This window comes from Schistocerca cancellata, chromosome 7 (genome assembly GCF_023864275.1).
Source record: "Schistocerca cancellata isolate TAMUIC-IGC-003103 chromosome 7, iqSchCanc2.1, whole genome shotgun sequence".
Lineage (NCBI taxonomy): Eukaryota > Metazoa > Arthropoda > Insecta > Orthoptera > Acrididae > Schistocerca > Schistocerca cancellata.
Genome location: NC_064632.1, coordinates 139,193,602 through 139,205,667, shown reverse-complemented (window position 1 = coordinate 139,205,667; position 12,066 = coordinate 139,193,602).

Sequence of the window (12,066 nt, the reverse complement as noted above, 5' to 3'; positions counted from 1 at the left end):
GGAAAAAAGAACACATTGACAACGGTGTGTCAGACCCACCATACTTGCTCCGGACACTGCGAGAGGGCTGTACAAGCAATGATCACACGCACGGCACAGCGGACACACCACGAACCGCGGTGTTGGCCGTCGAATGGCGCTAGCTGCGCAGCATTTGTGCACCGCCGCCGTCAGTGTCAGCCAGTTTGCCGTGGCATACGGAGCTCCATCGCAGTCTTTAACACTGGTAGCATGCCGCGACAGCGTGGACGTGAACCGTATGTGCAGTTGACGGACTTTGAGCGAGGGCGTATAGTGGGCATGCGGGAGGCCGGGTGGACGTACCGCCGAATTGCTCAACACGTGGGGCGTGAGGTCTCCACAGTACATCGATGTTGTCGCCAGTGGTCGGCGGAAGGTGCACGTGCCCGTCGACCTGGGACCGGACCGCAGCGACGCACGGATGCACGCCAAGACCGTAGGATCCTACGCAGTGCCGTAGGGGACCGCACCGCCACTTCCCAGCAAATTAGGGACACTGTTGCTCCTGGGGTATCGGCGAGGACCATTCGCAACCGTCTCCATGAAGCTGAGCTACGGTCCCGCACACCGTTAGGCCGTCTTCCGCTCACGCCCCAACATCGTGCAGCCCGCCTCCAGTGGTGTCGCGACAGGCGTGAATGGAGGGACGAATGGAGACGTGTCGTCTTCAGCGATGAGAGTCGCTTCTGCCTTGGTGCCAATGATGGTCATATGCGTGTTTGGCGCCGTGCAGGTGAGCGCCACAATCAGGACTGCATACGACCGAGGCACACAGGGCCAACACCCGGCATCATGGTGTGGGGAGCGATCTCCTACACTGGGCGTACACCACTGGTGATCGTCGAGGGGACACTGAATGGTGCACGGTACTTCCAAACCGTCATCGAACCCATCGTTCTACCATTCCTAGACCGGCAAGGGAACTTGCTGTTCCAACAGGACAATGCACGTCCGCATGTATCCCGTGCCACCCAACGTGCTCTAGAAGGTGTAAGTCAACTACTCTGGCCAGCAAGATCTCCGGATCTGTCCCCCATTGAGCATGTTTGGGACTGGATGAAGCGTCGTCTCACGCGGTCTGCACGTCCAGCACGAACGCTGGTCCAACTGAGGCGCCAGGTGGAAATGGCATGGCAAGCCGTTCCACAGGACTACATCCAGCATCTCTACGATCGTCTCCATGGGAGAATAGCAGCCTGCATTGCTGCGAAAGGTGGATATACACTGTACTAGTGCCGACATTGTGCATGCTCTGTTGCCTGTGTCTATGTGCCTGTGGTTCTGTCAGTGTGATCATGTGATGTATCTGACCACAGGAATGTGTCAATAAAGTTTCCCCTTCCTGGGACAATGAATTCACGGTGTTCTTATTTCAATTTCCAGGAGTGTATAAACGAAAAATCTACTCAAGTTTTGCCTTAGCCTCGCAAAACGCTTGAACTGAGTCCCAACTTCCGCGCTGAATACTCCTCCACTGCCCTCAGACAATTTTCCCTCTTGACAAACTAGTAAAGGCGCACATAACGGAATGTCAGAGGGACCGAAAATTCAAGTCTACCGTACAGTAATGATAAATTCCATTTACTTGCAGAAGTATCACGAGCTGCTACGTTCACAATAGTTGTATAAAATGGCGTTCCTCTGCGTCAGTCCAGGTATGGCATCGTCGTACAAAGTTCTGTCGTACCCGTTCTAATATCCCTGGGGTCATCTGAACAGTGTCACAGACAGAGAGAATTCTTGCCAGAAGAACCTCTTCAATCTTTACAGGTGTCTCGCACTCAAGACTTTTTACATGGCACCGTGATTATATATCAAGTGGGGCGATATTAAGTAAAAGTGCAGGCCACGAAACCGCACCTTCTCCGCCTATCCACTTTTCAGTGTGCTGTGTCCTTCGAATAAGACACATCCAGGGCAAAAGCACCACAGGCGCAAAGAGGCGAACCGGTGCCAATACCATAGTTCGACCAGTGTGAGTTCGACCAGCGCCACGGGCAGCCCTGAGAATTAAGACGTCTACTTCGCCTTGGCCGAGGCGCCAATGACAGGACGACAGCGGACAGAAGCCTACTCGGAATATAGAAGATTAGCTCCCGCCCACTTTATTATAGATCGTCGTCCAGGGCTAACTTAGACATTGAACGTCGTTTAGTGAACTCTTAGAAGTGAACAAACAGTTGTTTGTAAATTGCATTTGCTATGTACTTTGAAGTTTACCTACAATCATTTGCAATTAGCCATTGAGGGCACTTTTGTGTTATTTTACAAGCAGTATTTCAGACGTGATTATTCAACATGTCACAAAGATAAGTAAACCTTTTTAACTGATTTGTATGACTTTGTTACTAATTTGTTGGAATGTCGTATAACCTTCGTTCACCTATCATGTTACCTAACCCTGAGGCATAGCTGTGCCTTAGCCGTGTACTGCATCAGAATCCGTTTCACTAACTCACAGACTCGGCCTACCGTAACAACAGTGGCATCTCAGCCTCCACAACAGTAGCGACGAGACCTTTACAAAACTGGCGACAAGGGTTTACAAAACTAGGAATGTCTGATCCATAAATCCTCAGTCCAAAGGGAGGTTGGGCTCCATAATGTTGGAACCACATCCTCTGACGAACAACAAGTGTTATACATTCCAGGAAACTGGGTAGTATGTCTCAGACAGACTCAGAGTGCTCTGATGCATACAAGCGGGGAGGAAGAAGAGACGGGTCTAATAAGTAATCAGTGATTAAGCCTGCCCACACGTGGACTGATAATCTGTGTTGATGGCGCTTTACAAGTGTGTTGTTGGTATTGTCATCCACCAAAACATGAATACTGCGACTATTTAGCATTCCGTCACCGAAACAGGCTTCATATGTGAAAAGTACATACGCACAACGTGAGGACCTACTCTAGGATACTGCAAGAACTATTGGCTGAACACGACACGGAGTCAGCAGGAGTCAAAGCATGTACTTTTTGGGGAAGGTAAGGTGCAGCTGCATTTCTCGTAATACTTGCCACATAGCATCCTGTGAAACATTCATTTTACTTGCATCTGATCGACTGCTTCTTCTAGGCGCCGCATCCACTTGAGCAAGCATTGTTTCTGCTAAGTCGGGAGTCGACGTAGATAGTCGTCTTCCTCGGTTCTCGTACGATGGTACTGTTAATGGTTAGAACAATATTCGAGACATGGTGTGAGCTGGGCGTCTTATACGTGGATATTTGATCCTACAGAACCTTCCCGCTTCTCTGATGCTTCCATTTGCTTGCCCATACATTAAAATCATATCTGCAAGTTCCGTGACCCAGTACAACAACACGTGGTTAGGGCTCATCGACGTTAGAGCTTCAACTTCTAAACACAGATTGTAGTCTGCTACAGTATAGCCATAGCATACTTGGATTGCTCATCTCAGTATAGAATGCGCCATCTGCATTGTATTAGTTGAGTTATTATCCTAACCCTTATATCTAAATGCTCATTGGAATTGCCTGCCTTCCAATCCTAGCAACAACAGTACCTGTACATACATTCCACTGTCAGAGGTATCAGAACGATTTTCGCTTGTAACTTTCACTAGTTCGTTTCAGGAACAGGGTTCCTTACCCCAGATTGTTACATTCCCCCTTTTCCATAATCCCTGAAAGTTTGTAACGTCAGCACGAAATCACTCTTCATAGTGGCCACTGGACAAAAATCTAGAAGTTGCCTTTGCAGTTAACGCACATCGAGGTAGAGACGAGAACCCTGGCAAGGATCGTAGAAGCGGTGGAAGAACTGCACATCACACAGCAGTTAATGTGCGCACTCCAAACAAGGCCGCCCACTTACGGCATGCTCTAGCTACGTAATTATCTGGGTGGCTCCGTCACTCCGACCCCAGCGTGGCGTGCCGAATTAAATTAAGAGCCGGCCAAGACAGAGTGCATAATGAGCAAGCGCCTGTTTCATTACTGGCACCGCGCTTTCATTAAGACACCGCAGGCAGAGGCCAGCGCTGAGTTAGAGTTACACACAGTGGCTGGCGTCGGCCACGGAGATACTCCGCCATCACACGGCAGCCCACAGGGAACTCGGCTTACTAAGCATTTGAGGCTGTATGCAATGGCTTCAGACCTGAGAGGAGCAGTTGTTTGCTTTTGTCGAGAAACGTCTACAGTATAGAAATAATGGAAACACACCTGAAGTCCACAGGAATTGCTACCATTATACATCAGCGTGGTTGCCGGAAGAGAGGGATACAGACAAAAGTAGGGCTGTCTGATTCATCACATGTAATTTAGTGACCTCTAAATAGTCGTAAATAGCTCAACAATAGTCACCGACGAGAAGCCCACGAATCATATTGTACTCAACATACTACTAAAATTCCGACATCTTAAGTTCCAGGAAGCGTCAATAGGCATGTTAGTTCCTCGTACCAGATGGTTATAATCAAACCGACGGTGTTCCGAGTCCGGCAGTGCGGGTTGTATACATCGCAGGACACTCAAACATCGCAAGTATGTTCGTTAATCGGTGCACTCGTGGAGTATACTGAAAAAAATAACAGTTCCAGTTTCTCACACCAGGTGACAATATGGCACTGTAAGCAGTCAGAATGCCGGCCGGTGTCTCCGTGCGGTTAAAGGCGCTTCAGTCTGGAACCGCGTGACCGCTACGGTCGCAGGTTCGAATCCTGCCTCGGGCATGGATGTGTGTGATGTCCTTAGGTTAGTTAGGTTTAATTAGTTCTAAGTTCTAGGCGACTGATGACCTCAGAAGTTAAGTCGCATAGTGCTCAGAGCCATTTGAACCATTTTTAAGCAGTCAGAATAAGGTATGGGTGAAGGAAAAGGGGAGCAACGATCACACACACTATAACGATGGTTCTGGCACGTTTATTAGAATATGACCACAAGTTACAACATGTGTTCCGTATGATCTCTCGACTCAGAAACATGCTACATTCATAACACAGCAGGGCCAGCAGTTGCTCGCAGCATATCTGGTGTAATCAGAGCGATATTTCGTCATATATTATCTTTCAGATAAGCAAGAGTCCATACACATATTTGACAGACACAATCTTTCAGATATCCCCTCAACCAGAAGTCATGGATTTAAGTCAGGGAATCTGGAAGGCCACACACCTCGCCTGGAGATGATGCGGTCGTTACTGAAGGTTTCTCGAAGCAAATCTTTTACCTGACAAGCGACATGTTGTGTCTCTCCATCTTGCATGAAAATAATTGTGTACTGACGGTTTCATTCATACAAATCTGTAATAATCTCAATAACGTGCAGATGTCACTGGCCCGCGACGAGAATGAAGGAGCTTGTAAAACCACACCACACAGTAATATACACGGAGTGTAAAGGATGTTCCTGCACAACATGTTGGAGAGGAGAACATTGCGCTGACTTGTTTTCAAGTTTTCGTGTTCTGTTTCAGGGTCACGTAATCTACATGCAAAACGGCTGATTATTGGTTGAAGATCATTTCTAATTTCTTCCCTAATTGATTTACTAACGTCCTGTGGCTAGTCGATCTTTTTACTCGTTTCATCTTACGTTTTATTAATTTTCTTAGTCATTTCATATTTCGTTTTGTTGATTTTCTTACCAATTTCATGCTGTATTTTTTTAACCTTCTGGCGAATTGATTCTAGAGAATTTGACTGGTTCTGCAGTGTGGTTCTACATAATTGTTCACTGAAGGTGACACATCACCTTCAGTGTGTGTTGTGTTCGTTCAAAGACATTGACGAAAAACGTGATTGTGATGTCCGTTACACACGACTGTGGCGACCTACGAATGCTTTCACTAGATTGTGGCGCCTTATCTGCGATCGACTCAACATCAGAATTTACGTTTTCATTGCCCATCATTTCTTCCGTTTTATAATTGTTCACTAAATTGGTTAATAATCGTGGATCCCCACAATTTCCTGCGATCTTATGCAAACTATTGGTATTTCCTAATTGCTCAAAGTGTTTTACCTCATCCCGTACCGACGCTTTACTTCGCAACACCATCTGTAGTTTTGAGTTATGACGAACTTTCATATTGTTTTCTGTTGTACCAGACACGTTGAAACACTGTTTCTTGGAGAAACAAACTTGCTACAATGACCAAACAAAAACAAAGAAATGAAAGAAATCCACACAGAACCTGTGTTACTATGCCAAATGTTGACGTAGTAAAGTAATCGATAATCATCAAACTACACAATATATCACAAACTAAACACAGAATTTTAAATGAATTGCTTGAAAAAGAAGTCCAACATTAGTGAAATTAGAGCAGCGGTATTTTTGCTTTCGAGAAATCCAACACTACTTGATTACGTACTACCAAAAGAAACAACGAATTACCCTGGCAGAAAGATGGACGTACGTAACCTCCCCACTATATTCCCTTCTGTATGAAATTTTGCCCAACATTACCTCCAAATCCATAGAAGTCTACGTATTACAGTATTACCAAAACTATGTACCCACAAACTGTTATTCAACTTAAAACCTTTGACCATTACACGACATTACATTTATCGTTTTCCATGGGTCCCTTAGAAAGGAGCCTCTGAGATGTGGAAAGAGTCAAAAGTTTTTTTTTTAGTTATTTTTTTTACTCAGACACATGGATATTGTACAATTCTAATGTAGACAGAGTTATGAGCTATAATGCTTGTCAAGATATTCATCGATGTAGTAAAAGGAGTTGGCCCACAGGAAGTCCTTTAACTCACTCTGAAACCGATCTTTATCACTTACAATATCTTTGATGTGCTCTGTTAAGTTATTGAATATTTGAGTACCTATGTATTTGACTCCTTTTTGTACTAATGTTAAGCTTTTATAGTCCTTATACAGATTGTTTCTGGTTCTGGTATTATAATCATGTTTTGCACTATTTCGTGTAAAAAGAGACATGTTGGAAACGACAAAGGCCATCAATGAGTATATGTACCGAGAAGTAGAATACCAAGTTTCTTAAAGAGGTATCTGCATGATGATCTAGGACTGACATCAGATATAATTCTAATGACTCGTTTCTGAATTTTGAAAATGTTCTCTTTGTGAGAGGAGTTTCCCCAAAAGATCATTCTGTAACTTATTAGTGAATGGAAGTACCCGAATAAACTAATTTCTTCATTTTTAAATCACCTGTTTCAACTATCATGCATACTGCAAATGTAACTGAACTAAGGCGTTTCATTAGGTCTAGAGTGTGAGTTTTCCCATTTAGGTTGTGGTCCGTTTGTAGCCCTAAAAATTTGACACTCTATGGCTTTAATTTAATTGTTGGAATACATTATACCTTTAGGGTCAGGTACTCTTTGTGGGGTACTATATGTACTAGGTCTTGTCAAAATTCAGTGAGAATCGATTTGCTGTGAACCACCCATTGATATTCACAAATATTTCTTACCTGGTTGCTTAGTGCGATCACTGGTACTGTTTTTTATACCAATACTTGTGTCATCTGCATATAAGCCAAAATTTGCATTTTGTGGTACTTCATATGGACTGTCATTAATATTTAATAACAACAAGGGACCTAAAATGCAGCCCTGGGGCAACCCTTGCCTGATGGTTTCATATTTTGAATGACTTACTATGTGGTAAGCCTGATACAGACACACGCTGTTTTCTATTAAAAAGATAGGATGAGAACCATGAGCCTGCAACTCCTGTTATCCCATTATATTTTAACTTTTGTATAAGGATATCATGCTTATCACAGTCAAAAGCTTTAGCCAGATCACAGAATATTTCAAGTGGTAAGACTTTTGATTTATTGATTCTAATGTATAATCTGTAAAAGTGAATATAACTTGATCAGTTGACAATCATTCCCGAAATCCAAACTGATTGCGAATGAGAATATTTTTCTTTACTGTTTATAATGTCTGTTGTACATAACCCTTTCAAACACTTCTGAAAATATTGCCAATAATGAAATGGGATGGAAGTTTTCCATTGATGATGTGTCTCCATTTCTGTGTAATGGTTTGACAATAGCATATTTAAGCCTATCTGGAAAAGTATCAAACGGAACATAATTTGAACTGAACTGCAATTGATCTCAATGCAACTTGTCTTATATTAAATCCGCAACTGAAGTAAAACAATTGTCTGGCCTTAATCAAAATTTCCACTTACCTCGCTTCTTTACAACATTGTTGCAGATTTCTCAAAAGCGCAATAGCAAACAGGCACTGGCCAAGGTAGATCTGTACCTATAAATAAAATTTCCAAACTATACTCAAACTGATTCATACCACGTGGTACAATGTGGCAATGAGTAATGATAAACAGTGGGATGGGGAGAGTAACTATCTCTATGAAATGATACTACACGACAACGATTTTAGAATGATATATTTTTTCGAGAAGGAAAAGTAAAACTTCGAGTGATCTTTACATATTATGTTGGTCTGAACAATACTACGCTTAACAAAGTGAACAAGATTTAAAAAGGGTGCAATTTTAACAGAGAATTTCCATAAAAACCAAACGGCTTAATCAGTTGATATCTTAATGCATGATTCAGTTAAGTGCGATGGTATTTCTTTCAACTCTGAGGAAATGAAGAAAGTCAAGTACCTCACTAAAATCATTCTGAAAAACTAACAGCGCAGTGCTGCTGTCTTACCTCAAGCTCTTTCTCTTCAAAAAATAAGAACATAATTCAAAATTTGTACTCTCCTCGCTTTCTAATATATACATCTTATTCATCCTTGTTGTCCTTTACAATCTTTCTTCCTTTAACAGATTCATTCACAAGTCCTTACAGTACTGCTAAATACGACCACCACCAACCACGTTTCGACTAAGAATGCGTAAAGGAGACTGAGGCAAGACAACGCCAAAGATTGTTCAACATTAATGTAACTTGCTCTCTCTCTCTCTCTCCCTCTCTCTCTCTCTCTCTCTCCCTCTCTCTCTCTCTCTCTGATGTGCCCATCGATAACGTACAAAAATCAAAATTACATGACCAGCTTACATAGTGACCAGAAAACATTTTGTAAATATGAGAATAAGAGTGCTTGCTGTGTTACAATGTGATGAGTCCCATTTATCCATTTACAATAATGCTTATAATATATTTATTTATTCGTGTGGCTTACGAGCTGTTTTACGTCTTTTTATTTGATGCCAGATTGGTGACTTAAGTGTGTAGTGTCTCCTACAGAGTAGAGCCATATTTGTGTTTTTGCTGATGGGAGAAGGGTGGAATGACATGCGTTCCGGCCCACTTCTTTCTCTTCTTGAATAGCGCAAGAGGGACCGCAGAGTATAATGTTACCATCCGACAAATAAATCGTGACTGAAGTCGTCATATGCTCCCACTCTATGAGACAGTGCAAAAAGGTTAAAAATTTGTTTCACTACTTTTATGTACAATCTGAAGGTCTGAAAATCCACGCCAACGCCTCTATTCTTCTTAAAATATTCATGTAAGCAGAAGAATACATGAAGCCTGGCACAGGCTGGAGATTGCTCTGTGATACTTTTAATGTGTTTTGATGATGATGTCCTCCTCGCCGTGTCCGGTGACAGCGACTCCGTCAGTCTTCTCTGTCCTTGTTGTGGTAGGCTCGGATGTGGCTCGCGAACCCGAATTTCGCTTTGAATATCCTGTTGCATGAAGCACAGTGAAGTTGACCAGCAGAGTTGTAAGTATACGTGTAGACAGGCTTGAGCTGAGATTTTCGGAGCTCTCTTTTAGCATCCAGGTTCATTAGACGCTTTTGCTCGAATTGTTCGATGCTCTTATGTACAGTTGATCGCCACTCCGATCGGCGCAATGCTAGCTCCTCCCAACGGTTGCTTGGAATGCCACAGGCTGCAAGGTGGCGTTTAATGGTGTCTTTATATCGCAGGTGTTGACCACCTTTCCTCCTCTTCCCGCACGAGAGCTGCGAGTAGAACACCGCTTTAGGTAGCCTACTGTCATCCATGCGTACTATGTGATCACTCCATCTCAGTTGATGTTTCATTATTAAAGCTTCAATACCAGCCAGTTTCACGCGGCGCAAAATCTCCGTGTTTGGGACACGGTCTTCCCATTTGATGCGCAGAATTGATCTCAGACATCGAAGATGAAATTTATCTAGCTTCTTAATGTCAGCTTTGTAACAGCACCAGGTTTCCGAGGCATAGAGTAAGGTGGATAATACCACTGCATTGTAGATTGCAATTTTTGTTTGTAGTTTGAGATCATATGATTTCCATACTCGGTCATTAAGCTTACCGAAAGCCGAGGCTGCGCTGGCTATACGCGCTGCGATTTCCGTTGTCAGGCTGTTGTCACTTCTAATTTGGCTTCCCAGGTATTTGAAATTTGACACATTTTGCAAGGGTTTGTTATTTATCTCAATACTGGAGTTATCTGCATTAAGACCTCTAAGTGGCTGTTTGAGAACTTGCGTCTTAGTGATGCTAATGGCTAAGCCAAATCTTCTGCAGGAGGCATTTAGCAGATTTATGTAAGTCTGAAGAGTTTCGCAAGTATTAGCCATCATGCATACATCATCCGCGTAGAGAATCTCTAAGATGGATAGTTTGGTTACGCGGCTTTTTGTTCTGAGGCGAGAGATGTTGAAGACACTTTTGTCTGTCCTTGTGTCGAGACTAATTTGAATACTACAGGCTTTGGTCGCGTCTCTCATAACAACTGCGAAGTAAAGTGAGAAGAGTGTGGGAGCCAGAACACAGCCTTGTTTTACACCACATGTCACGGGAAACTGTTCTGAGAGCTTGTCCTCATGGCGGATTTTTGCCATCATGTTTTCATGAAACTGCCGAATCGAACTGACAATTTTGTCAGGGCACCCAGTTTTCTTTAATATGATCCAGAGAGCTTCCCCTGGGACACGATCAAAAGCTTTTTCCAGGTCTACAAAGCACATGAACAAAGGCCGATGTTGCTCTAAGCTTTTCTCTTGCATTTGTTTGACAACAAATATGGCATCCACTGTGCCTCTGTTTGGGCGAAAGCCACACTGGGTCTCTGGTAGCAGTTTTTCTGCAAAGTGTGTTAACCGGGTGTTAATTATGTGGGCAAGGACTTTTCCCGCTGCTGAGAGAAGAGAAATGCCCCTGTGGAAGCTGCAGTCTGATATGTCACCCTTGCCTTTATAGATCTTGGAAATACAAGCATCTTTCCAGTCTTGTGGAATCATTTCATACTCCCAAATCCTTAAGATCAGAGCAAACAATGGTTTCTTGATGTTTGGCCCCCCATATTTATATAGCTCTGATGGCAAGTTATCTAATCCTACTGTTTTGTCATTTTTCAGCTTAGCCAGTGCTGAAATGAATTCATCGTAGGAAGGAGCATCCGCAAGTTGTTCCTCAACTGGCAGGTCTTCAAGTGCTTCTATGTATGGAATATCGGTTGTCTGATGGTCGGGATTAAGAACGTCATTAAAATGTTCCGCCCACCGAGACAGGATGTCACTCTGTTGCGTCAGCCGACAACTTTTATCTTTGTTATAGACTGGTGCTATCTTCCCAACTCTTGGACCAAAGATAGTTTTCAGGGACTCAAAGAATCTGCCCGTTTGGTGTGTGTCGGCATATAACTGTATTTCATTTGCTTTATTTGCCCACCAACTGTCTTTGAGAGCACGTACCTTCACTTTCAGATTGTAATGCGCTGCTCTACGCTTGTTATCATCAGGGGTGCGAAGAAAGGTTCTGAAATCATTAATTAGCTTTCTGATCTCTGGATCTGAGTCATCAAACCAGTCCTGGTGCTTCTTCTGTGTTTTACAGATGGTATGAACAGCAGCACGGAGACATTGGGATAGAAAGTTTTACCACCCCAATCAGATATATCTCGCTGGACTATGAAATTGCAGACACCTACGGGTAAGCTCATGCATGTCCGAAGGATCTGAACCAGTGTGTGTTATTGGCAAACGACAGAGATGCTGGTACTTGCACAACAAATGCACTACTCGAAGGCAACTGATAAATTGGCAGCACAGCAGTAAGCGACTTGCACAAACTCAAGATCCTCCAAGTGTGACAGTTCTGTGAGAGAC